We start from the raw sequence: 18956 nt of genomic DNA on the forward strand, positions 1-18956 counted from the left end.
ATGGTGATCATTTCCCAGTTTTGCTCTATCCCCTTGAGGGTACTTATCATCTATGTAGCTCAAAAAGTGATATATCAATGGGCTACCTCATTACATTTTGCCTTATGGACAACCTATGTGTATTTTGTCAAGGGACACTTAGAGAGGATGCCTTCATCCTAGGAAATGCCTCTAAGTCTAGCAGGCAGTGGGTAGGAGGACTAAAGGATCTATTTTTTGATCCTTTGATCTTTTGGAACCCCTAAAAATATTCTCTGTAGGGGACTACCAACTTTGTACCTAGGACTCTACTTTTTATATAAGAAGGGAAAATCAATATTATTAAATTGAATCTAACATTTTGCTTATGTTTACCATTAATCTCTTCTTGGATTTTCCTTTGGAAACAATATAGAAATGTAGATGTTATGAAGTCTGAGATTTGCTTTAAAATAACTGGAGTTGAGGACAGTGAATGGAGGAACAGATAAAACAAGATTGGCCATAGGTTGATAATTGTCAAAGATGTCTGACGAGCTGATAATTGTTGAATCATGTGGGTTCATTATATTATTCCCATATTCTTGTATATATTGGACACTTTCCACAATTAAAAGTTTAAAAAATATGCAGAGATTATATTGGATGAAAAAATAACTTAACATTTTACTCTATATCTGAATCTGTCAGGATTAAGACCCAAAGTGAAAATTGGGGCATACATCGCTCAGAGTTTATGTAGATGGTGTTGTGCATATGGTAGTATAAATAAATAATAAACTATTTTCATTGAAATGCTGCCATGTCAGTGTTCTATGACCAAGGCATACACTCCTTGTCTTGAGTCATGAGGGAAAAATGTGTTCCTTCTTTAAAATATTTTTTGAGTAATGAATACTGAGATGTAACAAATAAAAATATGCACTCAAAATGAAATTTCAAGTCTGTGTCGCTTTAGTTTTTTGTATACCATAACAAATGCTCTTCACCATAGATTGTAGAAATATATTTGTGCATTCTTCTGAGATCTGCAAACTCAGAACTTTTTAAAAAAACTTAGCACATTTTTTTAGATCCCTAGTTGTTTTCTTTCTTTAGTTTTTCCAAATACTAACTTATTTCTGATGCTTAAAGCAATACAGTTAGAAAAGAGAAAAAATTTAAATATAGAAAATGTTAAAGAAGGAAAATGTCATCTGCAAATCTATGATACAGAAATAGCAATCAAATATTGAGGGTAGTGGTCCTTTACACTCTTCCTTGGCACTGCCCCCAAGGTAGGGAGGCATCAGCAGGAATGGATACATGGTGCCCCGACGGATTCCCAGCCTCGCCAGAGTTCCTTTCCCCAAGCATGACTTACAAGCGGCAGAGCTGCAGGACCTTGCAAAGAACCAGGACAATGGGCACTAACTGTGTGCATCACTCATAGATGGCAGTGGGCCCATAGGGTGCTCTGTTGCTAAGTGAGCTCTCAGGACTTTGGAATAACCAGTGGACGCCTAGCCCCAGTAATGAATGAGAGTGAATTTCCCCCATTGTGCAGAGGACTTCTTGCACATGGGGAATTCTTGCCTCACAAATGTGTTTGCTTTATGTAACAGACCAAAGGATGATCCCGTTCACTGTGGTAGAGGACAATGGAATAAGATGGGATTGGGGAAAAGGATTCATGAGCTCAGTTTTGCAAATACTGAATTTGAGTTGCCTTTAACATAGCTAAGTGCGGATGTGTGGTAGGCAGTTGTAGAAGATAAAAATTGAGCTGAATTGGTGAAGAGAGGAGGGCTTTTGCCAGGTGAGTTACAGCATAAGCAGGGTCACAGAGGAAGAGATATGATGGACTAATACTAGAGCTTAAGGATCTGTTGAAAGTTGACATTGAAGAGTAAATAAAGTAGTAAGGTAGTGCCAGATATCTAAAAGATAGAGCTTGCGATTTGCAGTGATGATGTTATTTATTTATTATCATTAAAAAAAATTGGCGACAGAGGGCACTGCATGTTTTTTAACCAAAGAGCTATAGAAGGAAATTGTTTAAAATCTTCTTCTAACCTACCCATTACCCTAAGTATATTACAGAAACAGGGGCGGATAGGAGAGTAATTTCCTGGAAAAGATAAAAAGGACTTGATATTTTTTTACAGGATAGGGTTATCACTGGTTAGATGCACCAATTCAAATAATATTGAATCTAAACAGAAACAGTGTTCTTGCTGTGCGTGGCTCCGAAACCATTTACCCAGCTCCCTTTACAACTGCATTGCTTCCTAAATAGGGGAGCTGGAGGACCTGCCGCTGCTTCCTCCCCATTCCTACTTCTCTGCTTACCTTGGACACTGTTCCCCTTTCTGATTCACAGCTTCCACAGGGTTTCTGCTTCTGTCCTCTTATGTGGTGAGTTGATTGCCCTAAATCTTTTCATTGCTGCAGTCTGTACCTATAACGCTAGCTGATCTCACAAATGTGTCACAAAGAGAAAATAGTAGAAACAGTATGGATCAACACTGGCTTATCTGTTGTTATTACTAGAGAAATAATTCAAAATAAATTTTCTAATGATAAGTTGATAACACCGTCTTTGCATATCATATGCTACTTGAGATAGTTATTCATTGTTTAGCTTACTATGGCATACTTGGACCTGGATAATCCCACAAAACAGTTAAGAATCATAATCTAGCTACCAATTTATAGCAATGCTTTGAATTTCTCGTTCAAACTACTGATTTGTATAATGAGTAAAAGTATAAATCACCTATTATGTAATATATTTTTAAACATTCTACGTAAAACAATAGTCACGAAAAACCATATTAGTCTAAATCTTTTTGAAACTCTCTAAATACTTAAATGTTACCGAAATAATAATCTGGATACTTCTTTATTCCACCTTCTCTCTTCCTGAAGGTGTTCATGAGTAATGAAATATATAGTATAGAGTAGATTAAAAATATTTCGGATTTGTAATCATAAAAAGTACCTGATATAGGAACTTTGAAAATGTAACTATTCTAGTAAATTTTATGTACGTATTCTGTTATACAGAATTCTATAATTTTCTTTATATATTTGTTTTTACTATCAAATTATACTAAATACTTGATATAAATGTATAATATATAGTTATTAGGATTTCATATTCCTATATATTGTATACTGTCAGAAACACAGCAAATTATTAACCAAAGAAAAAGTAATAATTTCATATGCTTTAGATAATTTTAGTTATTTCAGTTTAAATTACATTTTAAGAAAGTAGTAGAATGTGCATTTCAGGAAAATCATAGAAAATCATTTTATAAATAGAGTCACTACCTAAAAAATCAGATGATAATTATTGTAAAGATTTACTATTCATTAGGGCATTTTGAGGCAATATTTTATTCTAAGAGTTGAGGAAGGAAGAAGCATATTTCTAGCAATTGACACAGCCTCTCACAGATCATGACAAGTTGCTCTTTTTGAAAGATGCATTCTTTAAAATTGGAGGACATTCTTTAAAATTGGAGGATAAGTTTTCTGCTACACACCTTTTGGAATGGCAAAAAAATAAAAGATAAAAGAAAACAATTTCTCATAAAATTAAGTGTTACTTGACATATGACCCAGCGACCTCACCCCTAGATAATGACTCAAAAGAAATTAAAACCAGTATTCGCAGAAACACCTGTATGAGGATGTTTATCACAGCTTTATTCTTAGTCACTAAACATTGGAAACAACCTGAATACCCTTCAGCTGGTGAACGGAGAAGCCTGTGTTGTGCACCCATATGATGGAATACTATTCAGCAATAAAAAAGAATGAACTATTGATATTAGCAGTGCCATGGACAAGTCATAAATATATTTTGTTAAGTGAAAGAAGCTAGACTGAAGAAGTTACATATGGTATTGTTCCACTTGTTTGACATTCTGGAAAAGATATAGGGATGGAGAACAGATCAGTGTTGCCAGCGTTTTGGGGAGGGGGCAGTAGTTGAATAAAAGGGGGTGCGTAAGAGAATTCTTAGGTTCATGGGACTGCTGTGTATACTACTTGGGTGGCAGGTATATGATACTATGCATTTATTAAAGTCCATAGAAATGTATATCACAAATGTGAACTTCAGTGTATGCATGTACATTTTTTAAAAGATCATCGAGGATGTCAGGGGATCCCAGAGTAGAATGCAGACTGAAAACTAGATCTAACTTTTTTACAGATGTATGACATAACCTTGCTGAAGGTAGTGTAGAAAAGTAGTTTACCTAACTGACTTTAGAAAACACTCTTTTGACTGGAAACTATAAAGCTGAAAACAAAAGGAACTGTGCATGCACACTGTCCTCTAGTTGGCCAATTTGTTTCTCACATGAGTACCCAGTAGCAACTCTGAAATTATATTTTATGTGTGTATATATATGTAAACCGCAGATAATGGGAACCAGGTTTAGCGCTATCAGAGAAATGAGTTACAAATAAGCAGGAGGATGCATATGTCTCTTCAGTAACCTGTTTTCACTCTTTTTGGATAATGGATTGCTGGATCGTATGGTAGTTGTATTTTTAATTTTTTGAAGAGCCTCCGTATTGTTCTCCATACTGGCTGACCCAGATTACAGTCCCACCAACAGTGCACAAGGAGCTCCTTTTCTCCGCGTCTTCGCCCAACACTTGTTATCTCCTGTCTTCTTGATTGCCATTCTAACAGGTGTGGGGTGATATCTCAATGTAGTTTTGATTTGCATTTCCCTAATGATTACTGACATTGAGCACTTTTTCATGTACCTGATGGCTGTTTGGATGTCTACTTTGGAAAAATGTCTATTTAGTTCTTCTGCCCTTTTTTAATTAGATTGTTTGGGATTTTGTTGTTGTTGCTGTTATTGAGTTGTAATACAGATACCCGAGAGTGTACACGTAGCTATGTAAGCATAGTTCTTTTCCCTGCCAATCCATCACTGCTTCACTGGTTCTTATTATTCTCGGAAACTATTCCTTGTACATGCACATCCTGGGTTTTTTTCTCTCATTTTCTCTAAAATTTCAGTTTAATCCTTGCCCCCACTAAATAGTCTCATCCAAATTGGAATGCTAAATCTTTTACTTTTGTCTCCATTGTCTTTCCTTATTTGCATCTGCCATAATGATTTTGGCGCCCCAAAGCCACTTGAAAATACTAAAATGTTGTTAAGTTTAAGTGGGAGCAACTACCAGGTGGATATGAAGCCTGCTGAGTAATCCTGAGTCGATTTCCCCATCTCTGACATGGATACAGTAATTCCATAATTATCCCAGTGCACTTCATTGAGTTTGTTTGGAAATTGGATGAATAAAGATAGTAAAGAGGACTTGGCAAATATGAAATACTTATCTCTATAATTTTTATTATGTTCGGTGATACAGCTGTGACAGTAGCAATCTAGCATTTTATCATCATTATTTCATCCAGCTCCCAGCTGTTTACCTGGCTGGGAACAATTGAAGTAAAAATGAATTATTACAGCTCATCTTGAGCTTTATAATCTGATGCTATTTGCCTCATCCAGTATGTCATGTTTTACACTTATAATTCAAAAAAGGTTGCTACAGCGGTAGATGTGAATAGTTAATAAATGTTATTTAAAGTAGCATTTCACTATCCCAAAAGAAGACTCTCTGAAGTATAACACACTCAGACTGTGATTAGAAGCCCTATTTTTCTTCTTTTCTTATTATTTTATTGGATTCAGATGGTAATGAAAAAGGAAAAGAAATCACCCAATTAAAAATGGAATAAAAATGAAATAATTAAGATATACTGTTTCTTCTTAGGACTATAAATATATGTGGTGTCTTATATAATGTAGCTGTGAAACAGTGAATAGTGAAAGAGTGTCTGTAGTGATATGAGTGGCTAATTGCCAAACTCCTGGTTCATACCCACAGCAGAGAGGAGTGATAAAAATTAATGAATCATGATTCTTTTTATAATTCTTTCAACTATGTATAATTTTCCATATCCTAGATGAGACAAACCTGTTTTAATTATATGTTAGTACTAGAAAATTTGAGTGTTGCCTTGCTATGAAAAATGAGGTAAATTGCAAATACATTTCCATTAACTAATAGATTTTTATGACTAACGAAGGCAGAGTAGTTTTTTAAGTATATAGCTAACTTTGAAATGGAAATATAAACAGAATCTTTATTATTTGATTTCCTATTGTTTGTTCTAATATGTAGGTTATCGGGATTTTCTGTTATGATAAAATTTCTGTGGTCAAACATGTCTGTCAGTTTTATGACCTGGTATGCCACCTTTGTGTTTTCTCTCAACGTGCTGGAAAGGGCACTTTAGCTCTAAGATGATCCCCTGTGAGTGAAGTGCCTATTTTTCATAATATTTCAAATAAGATATTCACCATTTCTACATTAACTTTATCTTATTTCAAGAGTAATTAGGAAATCAACAGGCCATATGTACGAGATTATGGAACATTGGTGTTATTTTTAACAAGAACAAATTCAGAGCTTCTTGTTTTCTTTTTAATCATTTCCCTATTTCTTAGACCTGGAGATCTAGAGAATAAATAATACTATCAATCAGCCATTTACTAAGTTCCTAATAATATCTGGACACTGTCCAAATACTACCGTGTTATTTCATATATCTTTATAAAAGTTCTATGAGGCTGGTATTATCCTCATTTTACTTTTGAGGAAAATTAGGATCAGACTTGTTAAGGCCTTTGCTCAAGGTCATACAGGAGGGAACAAAGTCAGGGATCACACACAGATTTTTCTAGTTACCAGAACCCCAGAATGTTTCCACTATGTCAAAATGTGCTTTTTCATGTCCCTTATAGCCTCTTTTGCCCAGGAAACATGAACAACCAGCAGCAACAATGGTCTTTCTTCCGAATAGCATCTCTCAGAATCTCTAGTAAGATGTGAGATTGTTAGGCCAAAGTACAATTTGTAGCGTACTTTGTGAGGACAGAAACCAGGGGGGAACTTTCCAACTAGAATAATTGTTGGCATGGAAGTTAATTTCCGTTACACGTGGCTTCCTATTTACATCTCATTATAGTGTTGTAGATGCTTTACGTGCTTCACTAGCCTCTGCTGCAAAACGGAGAGAGGAATCCCTCCCTCACGGGATGGTCGTGAAGATTACGTAAAATAATCCGTGTAAAAGAATGAGAAGAGCACTTGCACATAGACAGCACTCAATACGTGTTGGCTCTTCTCATTCCATCATAAGTTCTTATTTGATTATTTCATTTGTTTATCACTCACTATATCACAGTGTGTCAGAATTCCTATGCCCTAGTTACCTAAAATAATGTATATCATAGAGAGTATTGCTTTTGTCATCCTTCTCCTTCACGGTTTTTTTTAAAATTCCTATTTGCCTAATACTTAATGCTTAGAGATTATTTTATTTAACAAACACTTGTAAGTATTGACTGTGTGCCAGAAACTATTCTAAGCATTAATCCAGATAATCCTCACAAAACTCTATGACAACGACTATCAGTCAACATTTGTTCAGGAGATAAGTCACAATAAGTGTTATGGCATAAGGGGTTATTAAAGGAATCAGATCTTACACAACTGTGGGAGGAGCTGGGGACCTGAATGTCCAGAAGAGGAAATTAGAGGATCAAGGAAGTCACCTGCTCGTCAATCTGAGAAGCCAGGTGTGTCCAGCAACTGAAGTGACAACATGAAGGGGAGCTCCTGGAGAGGTATTTGGGAAGCTGTGGCTTCCTTGTGGCTTCCGTCTCTGTGGTCCCCAGTCAAGTACCTGCTGACAGGCCTGATCCTGCCGTTGGTCAGCAGCATTCCAAACAGGGAAGAACTGCTGGACGGGGATGGGGAAAAGGTAGGACACGCTGGAGTGCACCAGGCACCTCTGCGTTGGTTCATCATCACATCGGACCACAGTGACTTTCAGAGATCATGGCCACTGCTTCACTTCCACTCTGCGCATCTCCTGCAAGTTCCTCTTTTGACCTGAATAACCAAGAACCATACAGGGAAGGAGGTTCTGGGAAATGCAATTACCACCTGAACCGAGTTGACACAGCACAATCCAGCATTTAGGCAGATGCTCTTATTATCCTTATTTTACAAATGAGGAAAAGAGGAGTACAGGGAACTCAAGTTGCTGCCCAAGGTCGCAGAGCTAGTGTGTGGTAGAATCAGCTTTGGACTCGAGCAGTCTCACTCCAGGTTGGAAGCTCTTAACTCCTGTGCTTTGCTGTCTCTGCTATAAAACAGGGTTCTATAGAAAACCTCGATGTAGTTTTCCTTGTTTCTGGTCTCCTCCTTTCTGGTTAATCAGAAAAATTCATCAGCAGGCAGTTATGTAAAGCAATGGTATGCACTGTGTTCATTCGGTTCTATTTTTGTCAACACTGCTAACTCACTTTAGTTTTTTGCACAAGCATTCTGTGTTTTGCCCTTTCAAGGATCACTTTTTTCTGAATTGATTCTTGATTATTAGCCTTCCAACAAATTTGCTTCTTTTCTTAAACTCTGTGTCTTTTAGTAGTTGCATATTTTAATGATCATTCAGATTTTCTTTTTTGTACGTATTCTTATGTCATTAATGTGTGCATGCCCCATGTTCCCAAGCATACTGCAACATCCTGAGGTCAGGAATATTACCTAGTTTCCCTTTATATCACCACCAAAGTGTCAATAGTAGATGTTCAAAAGTACTTTTTATTAAATGCCAAATCTTCCTGTTGTAAATAAAGGAAGTTTCATTTGAATGGCTGGAAATCATGTTCTTGTTGACTAAAACTGCTTTCTATATATGTATGACAGAGCTATCAGTTTCAACTCCACTTGGCTTTATTCTTCTGGTTTTATGCCTATCCTGTTAAAAATACCATCAAAAGAAAATGAACATTTTTGGACTGGAAGAATCCCAATATTTCTCCAACATCACCAAAAATATTCCTTTTAAATCAGTTTCCTCTTTTTCCAAGAGTATTGAAATAATCACAATAATATTTTTTAAACCTTTATTTTTTTAATTAACATAAATTGGTCTTGTATTTTGATTTTACAGCCAGAGTTGGCAGATTACTTTAGTGACTAAAATACTGAGTTAAAACATCCAATTTAGATTAGGAAAATAAATAGGATTTAAATTTGCTATGCTAGAAAATAAAATGTCTGTAATAAAATATCTCCATAACAAGGTTCCATTCTGAGTCACACTAGAGACAGAACATCTAATTTTGATATGTAAATAAAGCATGCTCAAAGGTATCAGGATCCTGTTGAATGGATTTATGGCAGATAGATACAAGTAGGTGTGTGTTTTGGAGGGTTAAATGATCCTTTTTACTTCTTAATTTAGTTTAATGGCTTAGTAGCTGCTACTCGGAAATTTCAGTGTGTTAGCATGTATTATGATGAATAGTGAATTTAAGAAAATGAAAATTAAAGACACATGGAAAGCTCAACATTTAAAAATAGTTTTACTTGAAACTATTTAGTGAATGAGAATTTTGATGATTGTTTCTCTTCCTGTCAATAAAGATTGGAGAAAGCCATTCATTATCATAAAAATAAACCAAAAATAACTCCTGTGCCCTTTCCATATACTAAGAAATATGACTTAAAGATGAATTATTTGAGGAGGTAGGGCAGTTTATCTCTTTTTGCCCAAACTGGGCAATGATTTTGTTTCTTACAGTGAGAGAAAGTTCCCATTATAGATAGAAATGATAAGAAAAATAATAACAATGAAAAAACATTTACTGCATTCTTTCTGTATGCCAGGCAGTATGCTAACCACTCATAATAACACTATAAGGTAGTTATTCTTGTTATCCCCATTTTACTAATAAAGCTATATAAGTTTTAATACTACTCAGCTGGTGAATAACAAAGCAGGGATTTGAGCTTTGGTGGCTGATTTCCAGAGCTCAAAGTTTAAACTGCAATATTGTCTAATCTAGTCTAGTCTAGTAACCGAGTCTAATAACCGAGATGGAGCAGATTACAAAAATGGCGAAATCCTTCACTCCTTTCTGTATCGATGCCCTGCACAAGGTGACTTTCAACTTCCTCGATCAAGAAGTGAAGTCTGTTTCCCCTTCCCTTGAATCTGACTAGGGCTTGTAACTTGCTTCAGTCAACAGGACCCAGCAGAAGTGATGTTGTGCAAGCTCGGAACCTAGCCTACAAGACCCCTTGCATGCTTCCACTCTCTTGCAACCCTATCCAGAGAGCATGCCAGCAATTGTGTGCTAACCTGCTGGAGGATGAGAGAATATGGTCCAGAGCTGGGTCAGCCTAGTTGTTCCAGCTACTGTCACAGAGAAGGGAGAATACAAAAAACGTCAGCAAAGTCAACTGGCACCTGACTGCAGATGCTGAGGGAGGCCACTCGTAACTAAAAGAATCACCCAGATGACTCTAGCCTAAATCGTTTATCCACAGAATAATAGTTAAATAAGTCATTGTTTTTAGCCACTACGGTTCTTGGTGGTTTATTATGCAGCAACAGCTAACTAATACACCAAATTAGTTCTTTAACAGAACGAAAGACTACATAATAAACATTGTATTAGAGAACTCTACCCTATATATAATATACAGTGAACTCCAAAAAACATTCAAAGTATTCTGAAATTGATCTCCCATTCCTCCTAAGGAACTAGTAAGCATCTACAGTCTGGGTGGCTAGAAGAGCATACTGCTCCTTCTTTCTGTATCTTACACTGATCTGCTCTCGTCGTAGGGCCTGCTTGCCTTACTGTTTACTTTTGCACTTATATGAGTGCCTGAGAAACAGTCACTACTTGTTAACCTCAAGAATTAACCCCAAGAAGCTGTTGCTTCTGGTTCTCTAACAGAACTGCTGAATTTATTCAGAAACATGTAAATTAGAAGTTTATTTAATAAAAGTTGACTTATTTTTGAGTCAAGAATATAAGCTGTATAATACCCATTTCTGCTTTGCTTATTCATATACATAGAACTACTTTAAAAATTATCTGATTATGGGGCCAAGCCTGGTGGCCTAGTGGTTAAGTTTGGCATGTTCCACTTCAGCACCCTGAGTTTGGTTCCTGGGCATGGACCTACAGCTCTCATCTGTCAGTCGCCATGCTGTGGTGATGGCTCACATACAAACGGGAAGATTGGCAACAGATGTTAGCTCAGGGCCAATCTTCCTCAGCAAAAAAAAAAAAAAAAAACCCGAAAAAAAAAAAAACCCGAAAAAGTATCTGATTATGTCCATACAAAACCTGCACATGATGTTTATAGCAGCATTATTCATAATTACCCAAATTTGAAGCAAACAAGATGTCCTTCAGTAGATGAATAGATAAATAAATGGTGGTACATCCAGATGATGGAATATTATTCATCGCTAAAAAGAAATGAGTTATCAAGCCATGAAAAGACATGGAGGAACCTTTAATGCTTATCATTAAGTGGAAGAAGCCAATCTGTAAAGGCTGCATACTTGATGTTTCTAACGATGACATTCTGGAAAAGACAAGAACTATGGAGACAATAAAAAATTCGGTGGTTGCTAGGGGTACAGAGGAGGGGATGAATAGGCAGAGCACAGAGAATTTTTAGGGCAGTGAAGCTATTTTGTATGATGCTATTAGTGGCAAATAGATGTCTTTATACATTTGTCAAAACCGGTGAATGTACGACACCGAGAGTGAACCGTAATATAAACTATGGCCTTTGGGTAATCATGATGTTTCAGCGTAGGTTCATCGGTTGTAACAAACGTACTGCTCTGGTGGAGGGTGTTGATAGCAGAGGAGGCTGTGTGTTTGTGGGCTCAAGGGGTACATGGGAACTCTACTTTCCGCTCAGTTTTGCTATGAACCTGAAACTGCCCTAAAAACTAAGTGTTAAAAAAAGTATCTGAGGGCTATGGTTTATGTATTGAGCTAAACTCTTCCCTCTCTCTCTTTGTGGAAACATTTCAGGACTTTGGAAGCATATTAATATGATTTATGTACACATCTGTGACATGACAATATTGTAACTCTTTGAAAATATACCATCCTGAGCAGTTTAGTTTGCTGTCAATATAATAATACTGGGATTTATCTAAAGGGTGAGCGATTTCTCCTTTGAATCTGAATAATTTTCCTGAGTGGCATGAAAACTGAGGATGCATTTCTAATCAGTTTTCAGTACCCAACTCATTAGAACTGCTAGTTGATTAGTGCCCACTGCAAATCAATATAACATGAAGGGTGTCCATTTTAATGAGCAGAGAGACTACCATAAGAAACATGAAAGATTTATCAAAGAATTTCTTAATTTGGAGGGGCACTAGAGGTCATCTACCAAGTGAACACCTTCGTTTTATAGACATGGGTGCTGAAACTCCCAAAAGTTGGGCAATTCCCGAAGCTCACATAGCTAATTGAGCCAGTACTATTGTTTATTACATTATACCATCTCTCAGAAGTGTCAAGTATCCAGACTGCATTACGGTGGAGAAAGGAATGCTTAGCAGAGCAACCATACCTGTTCAGTTTGGAGAATTGATTGGCCCAGGAATGGCTAATACTGACCCTGAATGTTCTCAATTTTGAGATCTCCAGTTAAATTTACTCTTGGGAAAAGGGTTTATTTTGGCCTTCTGAACTAATTCTTCCTCGCCCTTGAAAACTCAGCTGAAGCATCACATTGTTTGGGAAGCGTTCCCTAATTGCCCCAGGTACTGTTGACAGTACGCCCACCGTACGTTGTACTACACATCAGTTACAGCCGTGTTTCTTAATGAAAGGGGGGTTTTACCTCTCAAGGGACATATGGCAAATGTCTGGAGACATTTTTGATTGACATGACTTGAAGATGCTACTAGTGTCTAGTGGGTAGAGACCAGTGATGCTGTTGAACATCTTGCAATGCATAGACCAGCCCTTCCACAGCAAAGAGTTATCTGGCCAAAATGTCAATAGTGCTGATCTTGAGAAATCCTGTATTAAAGCATTGTCTTAGGTGCTTGCCAAAGCCAGAGATGTTTCTTCTTTCTGGGATAGGCTTACTTTTAATTCTTTTAAAATAAGCAATACGATAGACATCTCGGGACATCGAGAGATAGACATTAATTCATAGGGCTCTTTCCACTATTCATTTAACTTTTTAAATCCCAAACTATCCAACCATATCCAGATATGACTCATGTTGGTATCAGTTCTTTTTTGGTGAGAATTCTCTTCTTCCTCATCTTCCTCCTTCTCCTCCTCCTCTTGTTCTGGGCCCCTTGTTTCAGAAGGCTTTGGACACACAGGGTTTTACTCACTGCTTCAAGGGGAGGGCATAGGGAATGGTTCCATTCCTTTATCTTCCCTCTTCTGAAGTAGAATATGGGGCTTTGCTCAGAGCAAACTACTCTTATCTCACTGGTGGCAGTTCAGTGAGCAGATCCCTCTCGTTCTCTAATGGAAACTTTATTCCAGCAAATTAACTTGACATATTCTTCAAGTTTTGCCACTTTCTGGGCAGGGTGCACACAGGCCTTAGTATGACTTAGTTGGGGAAAACAGATAGCAGTTACAATAGGACAATCCCATTAAGCTTCCCAGAAGAAAGAAAAGACCATTTATTCTATGGGAAGGTGTTTGTGGAGGTTGGAGGGGAGCAGGAGGGGAAGTTGGCTCCAGGGGGCATTTAACCCAGAGATCCTCCAGGAAAAGCTTCTCTCACCAGGATGATATTTGTTGTGTACGAGATTTATTTCCTCTCCTGGACTGGGAACCTCTTGAGCTTCTCTCTCCAGCGCTCAGTGTGCTTCAGGCATGCAATAATGCCTAGACTGTGACTGCACACAGAGGGGAAAATGATCATAAGCCACTCTTCCCCGGGATTATTAACTTTTCCAAAATCACTTCTGGGAGTCAATTTTGTAAAAGCAGAGAAATTAGGAGCATCATTGAGCTTTTGTCAAGTAAAAGAAAAGAAAGATTATTTTACTATTGAACACAATACAAATCTATTCTCTTGGTACAGATATTTTTCCTTGTCTGTAACTATCTAATTCTTAGGAAATGATTATACCATTTGGCCTGGGAAGGAATATTTAAAATTGAGAAAAGACTTTCTTTCTAAAGAAATTAAATTAAGTTTTATCTTATATAAGAAATGCTAGGTTTTAAATGTACTCAGTACACAAAGCCAATGAAATTGTGAAAGTAATGAACACAGAAGTTGTAATACTTAGACTAACTTTAAGTAAAGTTCAGAGGAATTACATCCATGGGAGTAATTCACAACCCCTAGAGAACGTCTAAGAATATTTGTGATTCAGTCAGTAGCTTTACATAGTAAGGTGATATAGTTGCACCGTGTGAAAGGCTTAGTCATAGTTGGGCTTAATGATAGAAAAAGAGTTAGACTGGCTTTCTTTTCCTGGAATATATAAAATAACCAAATATGGTCTTTAAAATGAGTTTTGTGAATTAGATTTTTCTTTTAATACTTCTTAATACTGTTCCCTCCTTGGATGGTCATCTTGCAAATGTTTTACCTTGGAGAGTAAATGGCAAGGTCTCATGCCACTAAATAGCAAAGCGAAGAATTTCTTTGACTTATTGGGATTGATTTTTTAAAATGCCTCCAGGAGATCACACACACACACATACACACACACATGAACTTTTTAAAAACTACCCTAAAATGTCCAACCGAAAAGCTGACTATAATTGCCTATTATTTCAGTAACAATCTAAGGTCTATGTAATTGAAAAAGTTTTGAATTTGTATTTACTCTTGGCCTCATTTACTTCTAGGAGGAAAAGGATTAATAGACACCATTTTTCTGTAGACCGAATTATGGTTTTGATACTCTGTAAGCAACTTTCTAGCTTTGGTATTTCATTTGTCAATGAAGAGAATTTGTCAGAGAAGAGAATTAAATGAAGTTGGTTTAGCTTGGAAGCTAAAGATTCTGTTACTTTCTTGAGTTTCTAATCAAATCCAATGATTATTAAGTATCTTTTGTATGTGAAGTAGTGGCTTATTTGTATGTGGAGATGTTGGCTATTAGTGACTCATGCTTAGAAGGAAGAAAGATATGATTCTTTCTTTATTCAATAAATCAATTCATTAATACAAAATCAACCCAGAACCTTCTTTCAAAAAGAGCCCTAAGCCTTCAGAAGGATCCTTGGCTGTTAGAACAATGAATTAATTCCAAAGTAATTCCTGCAAATGGGTGCTGAGCCAAATGGGGATGCAAGTGTTTATAAACATAGCAAAGAGATAATCAGAGTCTCTGACTTGAAAACCTAAGATATGGCTAAGCTAATACAGGATTTGACTCTAAAAATAGAAAATCATTACATGGACGACTGATTGGTTTAAGCAAAAAAAGCGTGATGGAATGTATAACAACTTTAGGATGGGTGTCTCAGAGAACACAGCAGTAATTTCTAGTGACTCTAATCTGTATTAAATGCTAAACTTCTCAGGATTCATCTGTTTCTGTTTGCATCTTTGAGTTATATATATATCCTCCAAAAATGATTCACTTGTTCAGAAAGGCTTATTCATCCATGTATTCATTTAATAAATCATTTTTGTGCTTCTACCAGGTACCAGATACTATGCTAGGTGCTGAGATTATAGCAGCAATTAAAACCTACAATATTTTGGCCCTTATACAATTAATTACATAAATAAGTGTTTAATTATATTTGGGATAAGTGTTAGGAAGGAAAAGTATCTTATGAGAATGATTTATAGGGAAGTTTGACTGAGTGTACAGGAGAGAGAAGATTTCTCCATGAAAATGACACTGAAGCTAAAACCTGCATGTGGGCAAACTTCCTGGGTTGGGAAAGTGCTCATGTTTTCAAGGATGCTAAGAAATGCGGGAAGAGAGTGACATGACTTGAGGCAAAGCCAGATCATGCACAGCACTTTGGGCCAGGTTAAACGTGTTGGCCTTTATCCAGCAAATATGCGTTAGATACTACATTATGAAGGCGCTGTGCGATATATAATTGGCACATAATAGGCACCTAATGGTACATAGTTGGCATCATGAAGGATACAGAAGTAAGAAAGACGCAGTTGGTTCATTCAAGAAGCCCCCAATATCATAAGGGACACATATAAATGATGCTTTTGTTCCTGTATGAAGTTTCTGGAAAAGAGTGTCCCTTACACTTCATTTTATTCTCTGTCCCTAATGCAATATATTTGTGCTCAGTAGTAAATATATGTTTGTTCTACAATTTTTTATAAATATCCATGATAGAATGATAAAGTTTTGCTCATCCAGGGTCCCTGATTTCTCTACAACTCTTTGAATCTTAGAACTTTGGCCAAAATTTTAGCGTCTAGAGAGTTTAAGATTTCAGGCTTCTTTTGCCTTTGATCCTTTCTAATTAAACTATATCACCTTAGATAGAGTGTCACCCAAGGGCCCTGCTCCATGATCAGTACAGTAAAAGTGTTGGGCTGTAAAAAGTGCTTTGCGTGTAACGTATTACTGTAGCAGTATGGGAATCAAACACTTTGGGGCCAAACTGCTTAGGATCCAGTCATGACTGCTACTCACTAGTTTTAATTTTCTTATCCTCAGTTTCTCAGCAATAAATGGAGAGAAAAACAGAACCTGCTTCACAAGATTATTATGAAGATTGAACGTGAAAATGCCTGTAAAGTTCTTAGTACACTCCCAAAGCATATTAATAAACACTCAAAAATGTTACCTGTTTTCTTGTCTTTATTATTGTTGTTAGGTAATTCTCATAATTCCTGTGAGATCCTAGTAATTCTAGCATTTGAACCCAGATTTTTTTTTCTGACAACTTTTACTCTTGACTGTATCAGGCTGTCCCAGGCTTTCTGTGTCTCTCAGGAAATTTCCTCAGCCATATCCGGTAGCATAAAAATCAATCCCCACAATGCCAGTAGGCAACCTGGCCTTCGAATGCTAGGATGGGGACAATGTGGCCCTGGGAGCTAAAGGGAGCTACATCTCATCTCTCTAACAGAGCTGGAAATATGAAAGCTATTTAAGGCCCAGCCTTGGAAGCGATTTCCAAACCTCTTTAAAATTGTCACCATACGTAACAGTGTGCAGCTTATAGCATTAGAACCAAACAGACATTTAGGCTGTGAGCAATTCCTACATAAATGTTCTTGTCAATTTCCGTAACCTAATTTATTTTGTCACAGAAAGTTCCTGAACAACTATTATTATTTTTTAAGCTGAAGTACACAGGGCGTCAGGATGTTTTATACCTAAAACTTTCCCCTGAAATAGAATTATGTTAATGATCAGGTCAGGCAATTCGAGCCTCTCCTTTGATTGGTTAACTGAGCAGACTGAGCTTTAATTCTTACATGCGTTTGGGGTGGTTTTTCTTTTCTTTTGATGTTTTTCTATATTTTCTGGAAGTTTATAGTACATAATGTATTATTTGCATAACCAGATAAATCATTTTCCTTTCAAAAAGATAATATTTTATTGCAGGATAATGAGGTATATATTTATCTCTTCTATAATCTTATTTATTTTTATTGTCCTATAAAGGGAGCACTTATGCTCAACATGTTACAGAGATGCAGTGATAGATGTTAACTTGCTTTATTCTGAAAACTATTCTTGATAAATACCATATGAATTTTCATTGCTCGCCAGGGAATGAATCCATTTGGTTATCTGTGACTGACTTAGAACATTTTTTGGCAAATAACTAAAGAAAAATTTGTTTCAGACAAGGCTCAGCTCTACCTTCATTTAAAGTTTTTAAAAAATATATGCCTTGTTTTTCTAGAATTGTTTCTGATCTGTTGCATTCATCATATGCGAAGCCTGTTTTTAGTGCATTCATTCTATGGTAATTTTTGGCTTTGGTTTTGGCTTTGATGTAACATTGCTTTTGTGTACATGGTCCTTTAATATTAGGCCAACACGTGTCTTCAGTGCACATGCAGGTACCTGACCCCAGGAATCCTATTGTACTCTGCATGCACTCCTCTCAGGATTAACTAACCCTTCCAGTACTCACTGTGATTTATTAATGTATGCACTAATATTTTTAGAAAGACATCAATGTCTATCAAGCTTCTTAAGACTCTAAAATCCTTAAAATTTTAAGGTATCCTAGATATAGTTAGTGATCATTAAACATTGTTAAATTGAATAAGAGCTAATCAAGACAAGTTTTTATTAACACTGAAAAGAGTTTTAACAGGTTGGCTAAGGGTCAATAATTAGATTTTATTTTAGCTCCGTGCTATCTAGAAAATATTCTTAATTAGATGTTTTCCACTTTTCAACGCAGACTCAGTTCTCACTGCATTTGGTAGTTAGCATATCATGAATAACAAAATAGGAAAAATATAGCTAATCTATATCTGCTTTTGTTTTTTGTTTTGAGGAAGACTAGCCCTGAGCTAATATCTGCCACCAATCCTCCTCTTTTTGCTGAGGAACACTGGCCCTGAGCTAACATCTGTGCTCATCTTCCTCCATTTTAAATGTGGGATGCCTGCCATAGCATGGCTTGATAAATGGCATGTAGGTCCACGCCTGGGATCTGAACCGGTGAACCCTGGGCCACCGAAGCAGAGTGCACAAACTTAACGGTTATGCCACCGGGCTGGCTCCTATATCTACTTTTAATTGAAAATATTATAATAATTTTGTCATTAATACTGCACAGTGCTCTTTTCTTTCTTAACCAAAATTATTTTTAGTTGTAATAAGGAGCTAAGAAGCTATGTTAAATTTTTGAAGTTGACGAACTGATTTGTGATAATGGTACTTTGTTTTCTAGCATTGATGGTTTTTTGGTGTTTGGTTTTTAAATGTGCTGTCGATAATTTATCACTGATGCAAGGACAAATATTTCCTATGTGACAAGTGCTAAGAGATCATGTGTTACTCATAGATGATGCAATTGGGATATTTTCTGTCATGTGTAATTCAAAGAGAGAAGAGACCCTGTTGAATTGGAGAAATCTGGGAAAAGGAAGCCAGT

The 18956-nt window shown here is 36.5% G+C and overlaps 1 protein-coding gene and 1 long non-coding RNA gene across 6 annotated transcripts in view; both read left to right on the forward strand.

The window, feature by feature from the left end:
• OXR1 (oxidation resistance 1) overlaps positions 1-18956 on the forward strand; it is a 458416-nt gene that overhangs the window by 122304 nt on the left and 317156 nt on the right. The gene's annotated exons all lie outside the window — the stretch shown is intronic.
• Positions 7558-16675, forward strand: LOC139085097 (uncharacterized). Its single transcript, XR_011543137.1, has 2 exons — positions 7558-7697; positions 16547-16675. It is a non-coding gene; the product is annotated as an uncharacterized lncRNA (long non-coding RNA).

Source organism: Equus przewalskii, chromosome 8 (assembly GCF_037783145.1).
Source record: "Equus przewalskii isolate Varuska chromosome 8, EquPr2, whole genome shotgun sequence".
NCBI lineage: Eukaryota > Metazoa > Chordata > Mammalia > Perissodactyla > Equidae > Equus > Equus przewalskii.